This window comes from Ambystoma mexicanum, chromosome 11 (genome assembly GCF_040938575.1).
Source record: "Ambystoma mexicanum isolate Mex_15411 chromosome 11, UKY_AmexF1_1, whole genome shotgun sequence".
Taxonomy (NCBI): Eukaryota; Metazoa; Chordata; class Amphibia; order Caudata; family Ambystomatidae; genus Ambystoma; species Ambystoma mexicanum.
Window position 1 is genome coordinate 273157414 of NC_090934.1, and position 14294 is coordinate 273171707.

Below are 14294 nucleotides of genomic sequence, written 5' to 3' on the forward strand. Positions count from 1 at the left end.
CATCTGTGTCGTTTTCAAACATTGAGGTACAGGCGGTAACAAAAGCCTGGAACAAATGGCTTATCATTAGGAATGTGATTCACCAGAATGGTGGTCGATCAATTGAAGCTCATGTAATTGCCTATAAGAGGGTAATAGTCCCCACTATCATGTATGCATTAGACGTTTATCCCTTAAGAACAGTCCTTTGATTGCCCAAGCACAAGGCCAAAATTCTTCATTCTCTTTTGAACATACCAAGTTTGTTTCCGGTAGTAGCATTAAGACTGGAACTAGGCCTCCCGTCTTTGTTATCTTTGTGGAAAATTGCTGCCTTCACATTTTGGACCGAAAATAAATGTAACTGTCAGGGTGTTGAATCATTGGTTCAAAAATGCTTTAACCACCTGTTATCTAGGAGTACATGGTTTGGCGATCTCGACCACATTGTGAATGTACTTTGTCAAGAGATTATTTTACCTTGTACGGCAATTTTGGATATCCCTCTGTTCTTAAGTAGGATAAACCCTAAAACTCATACATTTTATCACTGTGTATCGAGAGATAATTTGGCAAAAAAATTTAAATATTTTGTATACACATGCCAGGGACAGTTTAAAGTATCCCTGAGGAAGTATTTAATTACTCAGCATTTACCGGCGCAAATTTGTTTCATTCTTTGTTTACACTTTGATATTCTACCAGTTTTAGCCAATACTGGGTGTTGAAGGGGAATAAAAAGCGAGGAGCGTATTTGTCGAATTTGTTCTACAAAAGTGGAAACTGATCACCATGTTTTGACTGATTGTCCAAACCTTTGTGATCTACATATTAGGGGATATTCCAAATTTGGCAATTTTTGCTCAGATTAGTTTGGTATATGTAGCAGAATTATATGTAATTACCGCAGCTTCTTATCATATTTGGCTCAAAGTATTCTCATTGTTTACATTTTTTACAAATTAATAGTGTTTTCGATTATTTTAATAATCTTAAGTATGAAACATTGGATCAGGTATATCTTCTTAAATGTGTGATCTTAATCTTTTTATGAATTGTAATTTATACATGTGATCATGTATAAACCTGGTTTACTTTTATTGTCTTATGTGTACATTGTGTTTTGTATTATGTATTTTATTAGATGTGTGCGAAAGGACGCTAAATGCCTGCTAAAAGCACTTTTGATTCAATAAAAAAAAATAAGAACCAAGTGCATCACACTCATTTATTGTTCTCTTTCCTTCGCAGATTACCTGAAATAAAATGCTGTATTATAATATTGTACTATACTGTGTGCACCAGCCCCTATGGTTCCCATGACCTCACTATATGCCCCCTCCTCCTCTGGTCCCTGATGATGTTGTTGTGTGCCCCAGCTCCTCTTGTACCATGTGATGTTGCTGTCTGCCACCCAGCCTCCTCTGGTCCCCCATGACATCGCTGTGTGCCCCTGCCCCTCTGGTCCCAGTGATGTTGCTATGCGCCCCAGCCCTCTCTAGTTCCCATGAAGGGCTCACCATCAATAACCTTTGCCAACGCTTGGATATGACTCTGGCACATTGACTCGTAGTGCTTCACCCCTCTACTCTCATGCTGGACCTCCCCTGGATCCCGCACTCAGGTTGGCCCTGATTCATGCAGTGCCCATCGTCACTGTGAATCCCTGCATACCATTTCTGTTCCCTTACAACATTATGCGATTTACTGACCTCTGGAACTGTATTCACTCACCCCTCTGATTCTCTGCTCTTTCCACTATTTTATTCGCTGATCTCCTCTCCTCTCCCCTCCCTCCCTTTTCTCTTTCTCTCTCCCCCCTCCCTTATTTTTTCTCTGCACAATCAGAATTCTCCCTGGACCTAGTATGATGGTTAAAATAGTCTGTTCCCCCCTTTCTATTTTATTCCACCCCACTCCGGTACTGCCTGAAGTGTCATAGGGCATAGTGCAATGGTCGCTCGTTTTGTTCCTCTCCCTCCTTTCTCACCCCTCTCCCTCACCTTGCTAGGCTGAGTGCCATGGTTAGTCTTCGCATTCTTGTTGTTCATGGCCTGTAAGAATGCTCCTGTGTTTTCCCTTGTTCCCTTCCTGTCATGGGGCACTTTGAAACGTATGTGGGCACTCTTTAAATAAACTATCATATCATATCATATCATATCACTATGCTTACTGTCTACTCATCACCATCACACAATTAAAGTTCAGCTACACCCCTCAACCAATTTGGCATAGCTGCTCACATACGAACACTATCCCATGAACACCTCATAATTCTAATAAAACATAGCTATACCCCACAACAAACCAGCTAGCTGCACACATAAGCGTCCCACAGGCCTAACACAGCCAGAACCCAATCTTGGTGTCCACCCACCAGACTGCACACATTGAACTGATATCAATACCACCACACCTAATGCTAGGATGCAGCTACCACCCGACAATTACATCAGCTGCACAAATAACTGTGCACCCAAGCAGCCTACGACACCTTACTCTCTCAACTGACCTGGACTATGGTCCTCGAGGGCATTCAACCTACCAGCGCTTTAAGGTCATACCAATGATATATAGAGCGCTATATGAATGTCAAATAACATAACATATCATGCACATAAATATACCATATAAATAACAGTCAAGGATACCATTTATGGACATGCAAATAAGACATGTGTTGAGTATAAAAGATACAAAGGCACTTCTTCTGCCATTGGCTGTAAGAAAGTAAAGTTTAACAATGCAACATTCTCAATCAAACAGAAAAAATGAACTGATCACAGATTTTAACACATTAAACAATCTTTTCAAAACATCTGTTGTTCCAAACGCCACATCAACGTATATCACTTACCAATCTAAATGAATGCCATCTGGAACACTATAGAGTGACTTAAAATACCAGACCAAAGAGCACTCTACCCATCCCACAATATATTTTTTGCCCAAACTACACAAAAATATGAACAAACCTCCTGGCAGACCGATTGTGACATTGGTGGTTTCTCTACTCGAGAATATGTCAAAATATATTGATGCAATCCTGTTCCCATGTGTCTCTTCTTTACCCTCTACTATCTTAAAAACACAAAGGAATTATTGTCCAGGATATATAACTTGCCATGGGAATTGGATTATATCCTGGCCACAATTAATGTGGTAGCCTTGTATACATCCATCCAACATCAGTTACGGGCTAAAGCCTGTGAATATTGTCTCACTACGCGATCACTGAATTATTTACTACACACAGAGATAATTGTGGGCATCATCAGACTATGCCTCTCAAACAACATATTCCTATTTAATAATAAATACTGTAGACAAAGCCAAGGCACAGCCATCGGCACATGTATGTCTCGATACGCTAACCTGACCATGGGCTTTTGGGAAAAGTTCAAAGTGTGGCATGAGGCTAATGAATTGTACACAGACAAAATTGTATTGTGGCTCTGCTACATTGACAATGTATTCATCATATGGAGGGGTACCAAAGATGAGTGGATAGATTTTGTCAAACTACTTAAACAGAATAATCACAATCTGCGACTAACAGAAACACATAGCCAAGAAAAGGTTATGTTCTTGGATGTGACAATCAAAGTCAAATGTGATCGGCTGAAAGGGGAGCACTATCGGAAAGCCACAGGTGCCAACACCCCATTGCATGCCATGAGTGGCCACCCGAGGAGTCTGATTTGGAGTATCCCTTTATGGAGAATTGATAAGACTCCAATGGAATTGTTCTAAAATTTAGGGCTACGACAGAGGAAAGTAAAATCACGGCATGGGGTTTCCAGCAACAGGCCTAACCTAAAAGAGTTACTGAACGGGCGTATATAAAAGCACATCTTTGTAATCGTACATTGTTGCTATTTAATAACAAACAAGCTAGCAGCAGTGATAAAGAACAAGCAGCCACACTCCTTATCCTAACTTTCGGAACCCATGCCTCTCCCATTTGAGACATTCTCAAAAGACATTGGAAAGTTCTAATGGTTGATCCAGATCTGCACCATAGTCAGCAGCTTTATGGAAAATGAAAAGAAAATCACTACCGTAACATGGTTGAATCATACCACCAAAGGTTTTCACAAGTGAACAAGATGCAAAGTTCGTCAATTTGCTCATAATTGCGAGATATATCATCATGCAGTACTTGGTAACATTATTACGATTGATGGCAAAATCACATGCAATTCAGACCATGTGGTTTATGCACTATGGTGCACTTGTGACAAGTGGTATATCGGCAGTACCAAATGTAAACTAAAGGTACGCATCTTACAGCATGTCAGAGCCATCCAAAATAAAGATGCGGCATATCCCATGGCAAAACATTTTCACAAAAAGCATAGTGGTCAACTGGGTGGCTTTTCTTTCTTTGGGATATATAGAGTGATTGTTGGACAGAGAGGAGGAGATAGAGAACGGCTCTTAAGACAGCAGGAGACAAGATGTATTATTGATCATGAAACCAACATAGATGTGGAACTCTAAACTTTTTGGGCAAATAAACTAATGCTTAGAGATAGCTACAACCTACTTGAGAGAACCTTGCACCTATATCGGATACAAATATGGCTGCTTTGGTTTTATAGTAATTTGACTGCATTCTGCTGAATCCTGTATTTGTCATTGTATTAGTCTCTCCACTGGACTCTCTCTGTTTCACACTTACCTCTCCCCCTTCCTCCTGTCTCTTTCCTTGTCACCCTGACATTCTCTTCTCTATTGCTCTTCCTTATTAGTCATCATTTATACCAACACTGGGATTAAATGGTTTCCCTCTTTGAGACAGTTATTGAGAAGCAACAGGTTGTTGATGAGTATTTTGTTCAATTTTCTTTGATTTTTCACTTTATGTCCCTCTCCCTTCACCACCCCCCACCCATATGTTCACCTTTTCCCTGGTACCAGATATAGTATAGGTAGTTGACTGACACCATATTGAAACACATATTTATTCATGTTATTGACTGAAATTAAGATGGTTTTTCGGTAACACACCAGGTTACCTGTATATACCACTTTAGTCCATCATCCTGACACAGCACAGCAAGTTACAATTTTTCCATGCCTTTCCCTGACCTGTATGATGAGCAGGTCACTGTACTTACCGGCATGCACATGGTAGTGCACATTTTGTCTATAGCTACAGTCCATAGGGATCGGTTGCAATGCATGCTTATCCGCATGCTCCTTTGGATTCCTATTGGTTGTAAGATCCAATATGTAATTTATGACATCTTAATTTCGTGCATCAGCAATACATATTTTCCCAACACATCTAGTTTGGACCTATATAATAGGATTCGATTTACGGACACACAGTTCCAATTCCGGTCCTTGTATTGAGGTACCGTACACAATCATATTTAGTCCCATGTAGGGATAAACAGCTTTAGTGCTACAATCATTTTCACTGCACTATGCACTTTATGCCCCATGCAGTTGTTTATAATACACTACTGGGGGCTGAGAACTATGCACTTCATGATTGGGTCTTGAAGGTCTATGGCTGTTAGCCATTTAGAAAATACAGGAACAAAGGCGTATGGTAAACCTTTGGACTAGTTTTGGGCTACTTGTACCTTTATGTGCAGCGCTTTTATATTAGGGAGGCATGCATTATGGAATTAGGCCATGCATATTGGGTCCATAATTACCCAATATATCCATTTTGGACTTTCAGAATAGGATTTCCATTAACGACACAAAGAGAAAATGCTTGTTGTCTCGTACTGGGTATCTTATATAATGCTATGCAGTCCGATGTGGGGACATAAAGTTCTGGTGCTATAATCACTTGCAAAACACTACGCACTTTATACTCTATGCAGTTGTTTGTGTGGAGTGAACGCAGCCTATTGTATTCTAGAATGCAAGAAATATCTGCATTTACTTAACTTGCATCAAAGTTGATTAGAAATAGCCCGTCAAGTGTATGTAAGCGTGATAGTGCTACATAGCTCATGCCTTTTTTAAAGACTATGCTACCAATATCTATTAATGCTTTATCTAGGTAAGACATTTGTGAATGTTAACTGTGTATGCTAGAGTTAGTGAACATTTTTCTCTGCGTACATACATGTCTTTGAAAAGAAGGAAGCGGGCTGTTGAGCGTCCTATCCTTTTAACTTCTGATAGTTTGTCAAAGAAAATATTGACAAATTAAATGTTGTTGTCACATGGGTATGTTTGAAAGCCAACACCTGTTCCAAGTGCTCGATTAACTAGTCCTTGCTCCACGTCAAGGTTACGTTTAAGCATTGCTCTACAGTTTAAAGATAATTTTAATATTTTCTTCAAACCAGCTGTGTTGGAGATAGAATTTTCTAGGGTATTTAGTCTTGTTGTGGCTTGTTGACACATGGGTAGTGTCATACCATGTACATCCAGTTTATCGGTGGAGCAAATTTCAATTATTGGTTGCATTTCATTTTTCAACATTGTTTCATCGAATTTTGAACAGCTTGCAAGAGTTGGCATCAAGGACATACAATTGACATTTTTGTGTGCTAATTGTTTCATGTCATCAGTAGCACAAGAGTTATGGCCATGGAGTGCATGGATGTGCCTGGTTTTTAATATTGATTGTGCTTATTGAGATAGTACGCCAACTCTAATACTGCCAAGAGTTTTTTTACGGCACAGTTTGTGCCCTAAGGTTTTAAAAATAGTTTCAGCTTTCACTGATGTCAATTGAAGAAGATCTCTGAAAACACTAATGTGTTTTCCTCCAAAGACCTCTGAGAAGTCTGTTTTGAGGACCTCTTGTAATCTGAGGTGAATCAAAGTCAACATCAGGTTGGAGACCATGCTCACCTCATATATTAGCAGCATTTTCATTTGTTTGAAAACTCTGCATAGTTCCATTGCAGCTTCTGTGGAAAGTTTGTAATAGTCTAATTTGTTTTGGTGTTCTACTGGAAGGAGTAGTAATGGGTGTAAAGTGACACCGCCTATGTTGTAGGCAGCTAAACCTGTGGGGGCAGTTACAACAGCTGACAATTTCTTGTTTGTAAATTGTTGAAGGAACTTGCTGATGATTTTGATTAAGAATGTTTTGCCTGAACCAGCTTCACCACTCACGTATAGCAGTATAGAACTGTAGTCTTGGCAGGTACAGTTTTTATTTTCATGTTCCACACCATGTTCAATTTGTTTTGTTATTTCTTGGAAAATGCTACGCTGCTCATTTTTGAATTGTGATTTCAGTACAGCAAAGTCTTCTGTAGCTTGTTTATACCGACACATGATGTTTTCTACTTCTATCATGGCTAATTCTGCCTCATTTGTAATTAGTGGCTGTCTAAGTCGTCCTTGGCTTCCTGTTACAGAAGGGTGACTACTGTCATGAGTGTCCACTTGTAGTTGGGCCTGGAGTTCTTCGTGTTGCTGTTCATTGTGCAACATTGTTTTGTACTGTGTAAAGTTTACGTCTCATAGTGCTTTCATTTGCTTTGAAAGCGTCTTCATGGGAGTCATATGTATCCAGTAACTCTTCTTCTTTTCTCCATGGTTTAAAAAGTTGTGGCAGGGACATGTAATACAGTTCTTTATGTTGAGGAGTTTTTAATGACTATTTGATATGATTAATTAAGCTGTGTTTGGTAAGTTTCACTAAGCTTCCTTTACAATTTAGAACTCTGTGGGCCTCATTATGACCCTGGCGTTCACTTAATGAAGGGTGCCGATACGGGACCAGCACCCTTCATTACGTGAACACCGATTACGAGGTTCCCTTTGCAGGACCTGTACCAGACAATTGGAAAAACACACATCTTTTCCGGGTCCCACGAGGGGAAGAGGGAGGTAATAACGGGCCATTTATAATGTGCCCATTATTACCTCCCTCCCCAATCCCGATAGGGCTCAAATGGGATTGGGGAATGGTTCCTTCAAGGAGGAATTACCGGGTCCTCCAATGTTGGAATGACCTGGTTATTCCTCATTGAAGGAACCCGGTACTAGAGCCTGGTTTGGAGGCAGCCATGGTGCTAGTAGCACCATGGCTACCTCCAAACTCGTAATGAGGCCCACAGGCCTCCTTACGAGTAGGGCGGTAAGGGATACCGGGCACCGGTAAGGAGACCGGTGCCAGTAATCCCTTACTGCCCTACTACGAGGTCCCTTAGAGGGTCCCTTCCTTAACGCCTGGTCTAACCAGGTGTTAAGGACGGGACCTGTTAAGGGACCAGGGTGCAAATAACGGGCTTGGCATACACTGGCCCATTATTTGTGCCCTCCCCATTCCCATTGAGCCCTATGGGGCTCAAATGGGAATGGGGAATGGCTTGGTAAATGGGGACTTACCGGTCCCTCCAAGGTCGGAATGGACTGGTAAGTCCCCATTGTACCAAACTGGAGTCGGTACCAGTATGGGAGGCAGTCATGGCGCAAATAGCACCATGGCTACCACCATACTCGGAATGAGGCCCTATGTCTGACTGAAGATATGAAGTTGCTTACTTGACCTGTTGCTGAAACTGGTCTAGGGAAACCAAAGCAGCATTTGGTGTAGTATTTCCCTTATTTTAATGCTTGCGAAGACAATATTTCCCACATTTGTGTCTTTGAAATTGTAAAATTTGTGCATGAAGGTCAATATGTGATGTTTGTGAAGGGATTTCACAAGTGACATATTTTTGGATGAACTGCAAAACAGTGGCATCACTGTCCTGACCAAATTTAGGAGCATCTTTATTCCATAATAGCATGGGGATGTGTGGTGCTCCTCTAGCTTGGTATTCTTTTCTCCAAAAGAAGTGTTGAACTTCTCCGAGGGGAGGAACAGTCTTATTATAAATAAAGTGTAGCATAGCAATGAAGCGATAATGGAAATATCTTGATACATTTACAGGATCTAGAGAGCGGAGTTCTCGTGGTGTTTTAATATCTATGTTTGTTTTGTTTTTTGTTTGCTATGCGTAGGAAATCTTGTACATCTCCCAATGCATATTCTGCACAACTTAATGTAACAAACCAAGTAGGTGGGCCAAGGTTTTTTATCATACAGCGTACATCTCTGTGACATCGGAACCAGTATTCTTTTGTAGCACGCATGTTTGCTAAAAGATTTGTAATACTTGACTGTAAAATGTCATCTTTTTCTTGCATTTTTGTAATAATTGCATAGCTGACATATTTTGAAAATGGGTACCTGATTTTAATGTGTGTGCAACTCCATATCATAGAATTGCTAGATCACTTTCAAAGAGAAGGTGGAATATGTATTTCACGTTTTGTTTGAATCTGGGGTTGTCAGAATGCATTCGTAAAGAGGGATATTCTGATGCTGTTATTTGTGTGGGTCTATCATCGTACATTCCTCCTTTTCTAGTAGGAAAGAGTAGAGGAAAGGCCTGTGCTTACTTTTTTCCCATATGCTGATTGGAGATCCGTTGGCTTGTCCATTTGGTACATTTCCAGTGCATCATCTATAGTGTCTTTAGAGTGTAAAGGATGATTTGTATAATGGTCTAAAATATTGGATTCTGTTGCAGGATTTAGAAATTCAAATTCTCCAGTTTCTGGTGACTCTTGAATTATTTCAATGGTTTCTCTCAGGTTTTCTTCAATATTAATTTCTTTGTAGTATTCATTGTTGTGTTTTATATATTGCAGAGCTAGTCTAACTTTATGTAAGTCCACAAGTTGTTGCCAATTGGTTTGTCTTTTATATGTATGTCGCTTACTAAGACAATTAAAGATTGATCTATTGGACGTTGCACTCCTAGAGTGTGTACTTTGTCTTTGAGATCTAATGGTAAATAAACAACTTTTCCATGAATGTCTTTCACTAATTCAGAAGGAGGTAATTTTCTGTTTTTGGTCGGAGGTGTATTATTGCTTGAAATGGGTGCACTGTTTGAATTATGGCGCTCTCATATAAATTTATTTGTTGCAGGGGTTTTGGTAGTGGGAATAATTCCATGTTATTTATGATAGCACGTGAAGGTGTTTGGTTGTTGTCAAGTTGTACAGTGCATTAATTGCCAAGTAGTAAGGGGTCCGTAATATCATTTTGTTTTCTGCTGTAAGGTAGATAGCTAATTAGAACCATTTGGAATCTTCTTTGTCTTCTATATTGTTTGTTAGGTCTACAGTTTTTGTGGTACTTTTATAAGAAGTCATGCGGCAACACACACTCACATGGTTTGGTACTTCAGCGGAGGTACTTTTAAACTTTAGAATTTCTTTTTTGCATGTCTTTAATAGAAGGTTGCTATCTGCACAGTAGTTGTTAGTTTGTTGTACATCTATTGCATTTTGTAAGTGGCTTTCAATTCCAAAATATTTTCTCTGGGTATGCTCTATTTCTTCGAGTAGTTGTTTGGCTGTACCATGTAGAAGATTGTTATTTAAATTGGCTAATGCAAAAGCAGGACTTTTAGCATAGTAGAGTTTTTGGACCAGATTTCTTATAGTTGAATGATGTGTTGATATCATTTTGATGTAATGGAAGGTGCTTTTGGTCCTGAAATGCAGGCTAATGAATGTCCTTCTAGTCCTGTGTATTTGCGCACTGGACAGTCATTCATATTTTGTAGTAGTTTTATTTTGAATTTGTCTTTGCTTTTTACATACTGATTGAGGAACTGGCGTAAAGATTTGAAAGATTTTTTGGTAATGTTACACACTGATGTGCACTGCCATTTGTAGACCGGATGTTTTGGTTCAGTAGAATGGGGAGGTGATACTGAGATTTCTGGGGATATTTTTGTGAGCCGAGTTTCTTGTTCCATAATGGTGTTATTAAGTTTTGCATACCCTTGTCCACTGCTACGTATGGCAATTGGGTTTGTTTGTTTCTGTTTATATGCTTCTTCATTAAAATATGGTTCTGTGGTCGTGGTGTGACTCCATTCACCTCCACAGATGTTAAAGAAGCAATTTTTGTTGATATTCCATTTATTGAGAAGTCTTTTTTGTAGTTTCGTAGTAAATTTTGTTAGTGGTTTCATTCTGTTTAAAACTAAAATGAATAACTTCCTTTTGAGAAGGATTGTACTATCTATGAGAGCTTCTAGGATTCATTTTCTACGGTAGGTTTTAAGGGTTGTGCATTATTTCTCTCCTGTTTTTTAAGGTTCTGAAGGACTCTGTGGCAGAACATTTTTTGTAAAATATTTTTTTGGGTATGCTTACTTGCCACTACATCAAGATTTATAGGTGCAGCGTTAGCAGCAGTGGTAGCTGAAGTCTTGTCAACTACTTTCTGTTTCATTTTAGATTTTGATAGAGGAGGGAACGTTTCTGTACTGGAAACTTGTTTTGTTTCACTTAATGTCTGTATTAGGTGTTCTGTTTGAACTTTTTGTACAACATCTGCTAGAGATGGATGCTTATTTTGGACACTTTTATTTTGATTTGCTCTACTTCTGCATTCTTTTCTATGGAGTTGCTTTTTGGTAGGCATTCTTTGTGGTCTGTTGGAGAAAAAAAGAAAGTGTGGGTTGGGTTGCTGTGCAGTGTATGCATGCTTTGTGCATGAGTGTCTGAGTATGATGGTAAGGATGATTGTTGAGGTGTGTGATTGTGCAATGGGCAGCTACATCAAGTTGGGAATGCTATTCTTGTATTTGTGTGTTACTATACTGGGTTCAGATGACAATATAAAGTATGGAACTGGCAAGGGGAAACACTAATACTACATCTAATGGTAACAGGTTAATACAGTTGTTTGTTCTATAATACTAACATGCTCGAGTGTTTGAGTAACAGTTAGAACATTATGTTAGTATTGTACTTACTTTTCTGTATGGAAAGAGTAGGTTTCTTCTAAATCCTTGTTCGTACTTCAGACGCTGCTGCTTTTCAGGAGAGTGGTCTTCACTGCAATTGTAAAAGAAAGAAGTTAGTGAATATGTGTGTTTATAGCACTTCTGTTAATGCAGACATTGTTATTTTTTGTTTTCATAATTATACTGTTATTTCTCCCATCTTATAATATGAAATAATATTTTTTTAGATAGGTGTGTGTGTTAACACAAATTTGGAGAGCAGAAAGGTTTGCAATTGACACTTCATCATAGCAGATGGGAGAAATGACAGTGGGCCTCATTACGAGGTGGTTGGTAGGGGATTACCGGCACCGGTAAGGGCACCGGTGCCAGTAATCCCTTATAGCCCTACTACGAGTTCCCTTTGCGGGTCCTTCCTTAACGCCGGGTTTTTGCAGGCGTTAAGGATGGGACCCGCAAAGGGACACCGGGGTCAATAATGGTACTGCAATTTGCGGTACCGTTATTGTCGCCTTCCCATTGAGCCCTATGGGGGCTCAAATGGGAATGAGGAATGGCCCTGGTGAATGGGGAATTACCGGTCCCTCTGACCTTGGAATGGACCAGTAATTACTCCATTCACGAGGCCAGAGTCAGAAGGGTTTTGGAGGCAGCCATGGCGCTAACAGCGCCATGGCTACCTGCAACCTCGTAATGAGTTAGATGTAGAGTTCTTGGATATGATTGGTGGATGATTGTGTGACTGCTTAACAGTAGCCAATGAGGGAGTGGTGCAGAGAGTGAAGTGAAAAGGGTACAAGGGCTGCTCCAGTGTTACGCGCTCCACGGTCACCGTGATGGTACGCGGACCGGACATGCAAAATCCAAGGTTTCTCAGCAAATCCAGTATGGAAAAGGGACTGTAGGGATCAGCCAATCAGATATTGAGGTTGTGGTTTGTGTTGAATGAGGCTGTGTGTAGTGAAGATGTCAGAGGTAGAGAAAGTCAGGGTGTTGGTGCTCGGAGATATGTTTGTTGATAGTATACTAAATATAGAAATGTAGCAAAGAATTTTGATGTAAAAGGACTGGAGGTGGTATGAAGTACTGTGCCTTGTTTTTATTTGCAGGCAATGTTGGAAGTTTGGCAGGATATAGCTAGGTTCAATAGTCCAGATGTAGTTGTCCTGCACTTTGGTGCTGTGCATTTGGGCTATGTCAGTGCCCCTACTTTGTTGCAAGATCTGCAAAACTTAGCTCAGGCAATCATGAAAGTCCTTCCAAATGCCAAGGTTATTTTTTCTGCTTTGTTACCTAAGGCAATAGGGGGCAATAGTTTTGTTTTTTGTACTCAGCAAAAACTGAGGCGTGTTTGCTTTCATGCTTAGAGCTGGTATGTAATTTTGTAATAATGAGAACATTGATTCTGATAATGTTGTTTATTTTAAAGAGGATGGCATTTCTTTATCTTTTATGGGTAGTGTCATGATGTTTTGCAACATAAAGGTTGCTTTGGAGAAGCTAATATGAACATTTGTGGAGGAAAATAAGAAAGAAAATCCAAAGTAAAAGATGTCTTTGAAGCATCTGCAAAAAAAACAAAAAACAAAGGTTCTTTTCAGCGCCAACCTCAAAGGGGAAATGGGGCACACTATTTACATTTTTATTCCGCACGTTCAGATTTTCGATATGTCCGCGGACACCATGGTTGTCCGCGGACAGCGCATATTACATATGGGGAATTTGGGGTTGAGAGGCATGCAAATGAGAATGAGCAGAGTAAGGGATTGGTTAAGATGATCTACTGGGTGTGTTCTGTAAGCAGAAAGTGTGTCAATAGGTATTTTTCCTGAGAGAAGAGCAGATAGCTATGGCTGTGTGTTTCAGAAACCAGATTTTCTAGATTTTTGGAGATTCTTGGATAAATTGGTTGGAGGTGCATGCAGATCGCTGTGGAGTGGCTGTACATCTTGGATTCTCTCATGTGGAAGTGCACTGGCATGGAGTGCCCTGAATGAAGTGGGTGGATTTGGTATCTCTCTGTGCTTCTTTTGTGATACAGCGTCATCCAAACATTATTATAATTCATTATAGAGGGAACAGTTTAGGACATGTCTCTGGAATCTCTCTGCAATTTGCAATGAAAGAAGGACTTGGGAAAGTGATGGACATGTATCTAAACTCCAGAGTAATTTTTTCCCGTATTGCGCAGAGACAAATGTGGCTGCGTTCTTTTTCATTTGGTCCACAAATGGAGAAAGCATAGTGCAATGTTAACAAGGCTGTTTGTGCCTTTTTGAGAGTTGTTGGTATGTCCTCTTTTCAGAATGAAAACATTGGGCCTCATTACGACCCAGGCGTAAAACCATGGTGCTAATAGCACCATGGTCCATGCCGGTAATTTACTGACTCCGAGGAAGGGCCATGGAGAAAGGGGGAATTACGACCCCATTACAAGGTTGGCAGGGCGGTAATTCCCCCTTCCTCCATGGCCCTTCCTCATTCCCATTTTTGCCCCATAGGGCTCAATGGAAATGGGGAAGGCGCTAAGTACGGTACCGCAAATTGTGGTACCGTACTTAG

General features: G+C 40.1%; 1 protein-coding gene across 1 annotated transcript in view; it reads left to right on the top strand.

Annotated features, from left to right (window-relative positions):
* Positions 1-14294, top strand: part of LOC138504965 (mitogen-activated protein kinase 6-like) — a 114639-nt gene that overhangs the window by 15738 nt on the left and 84607 nt on the right. The gene's annotated exons all lie outside the window — the stretch shown is intronic.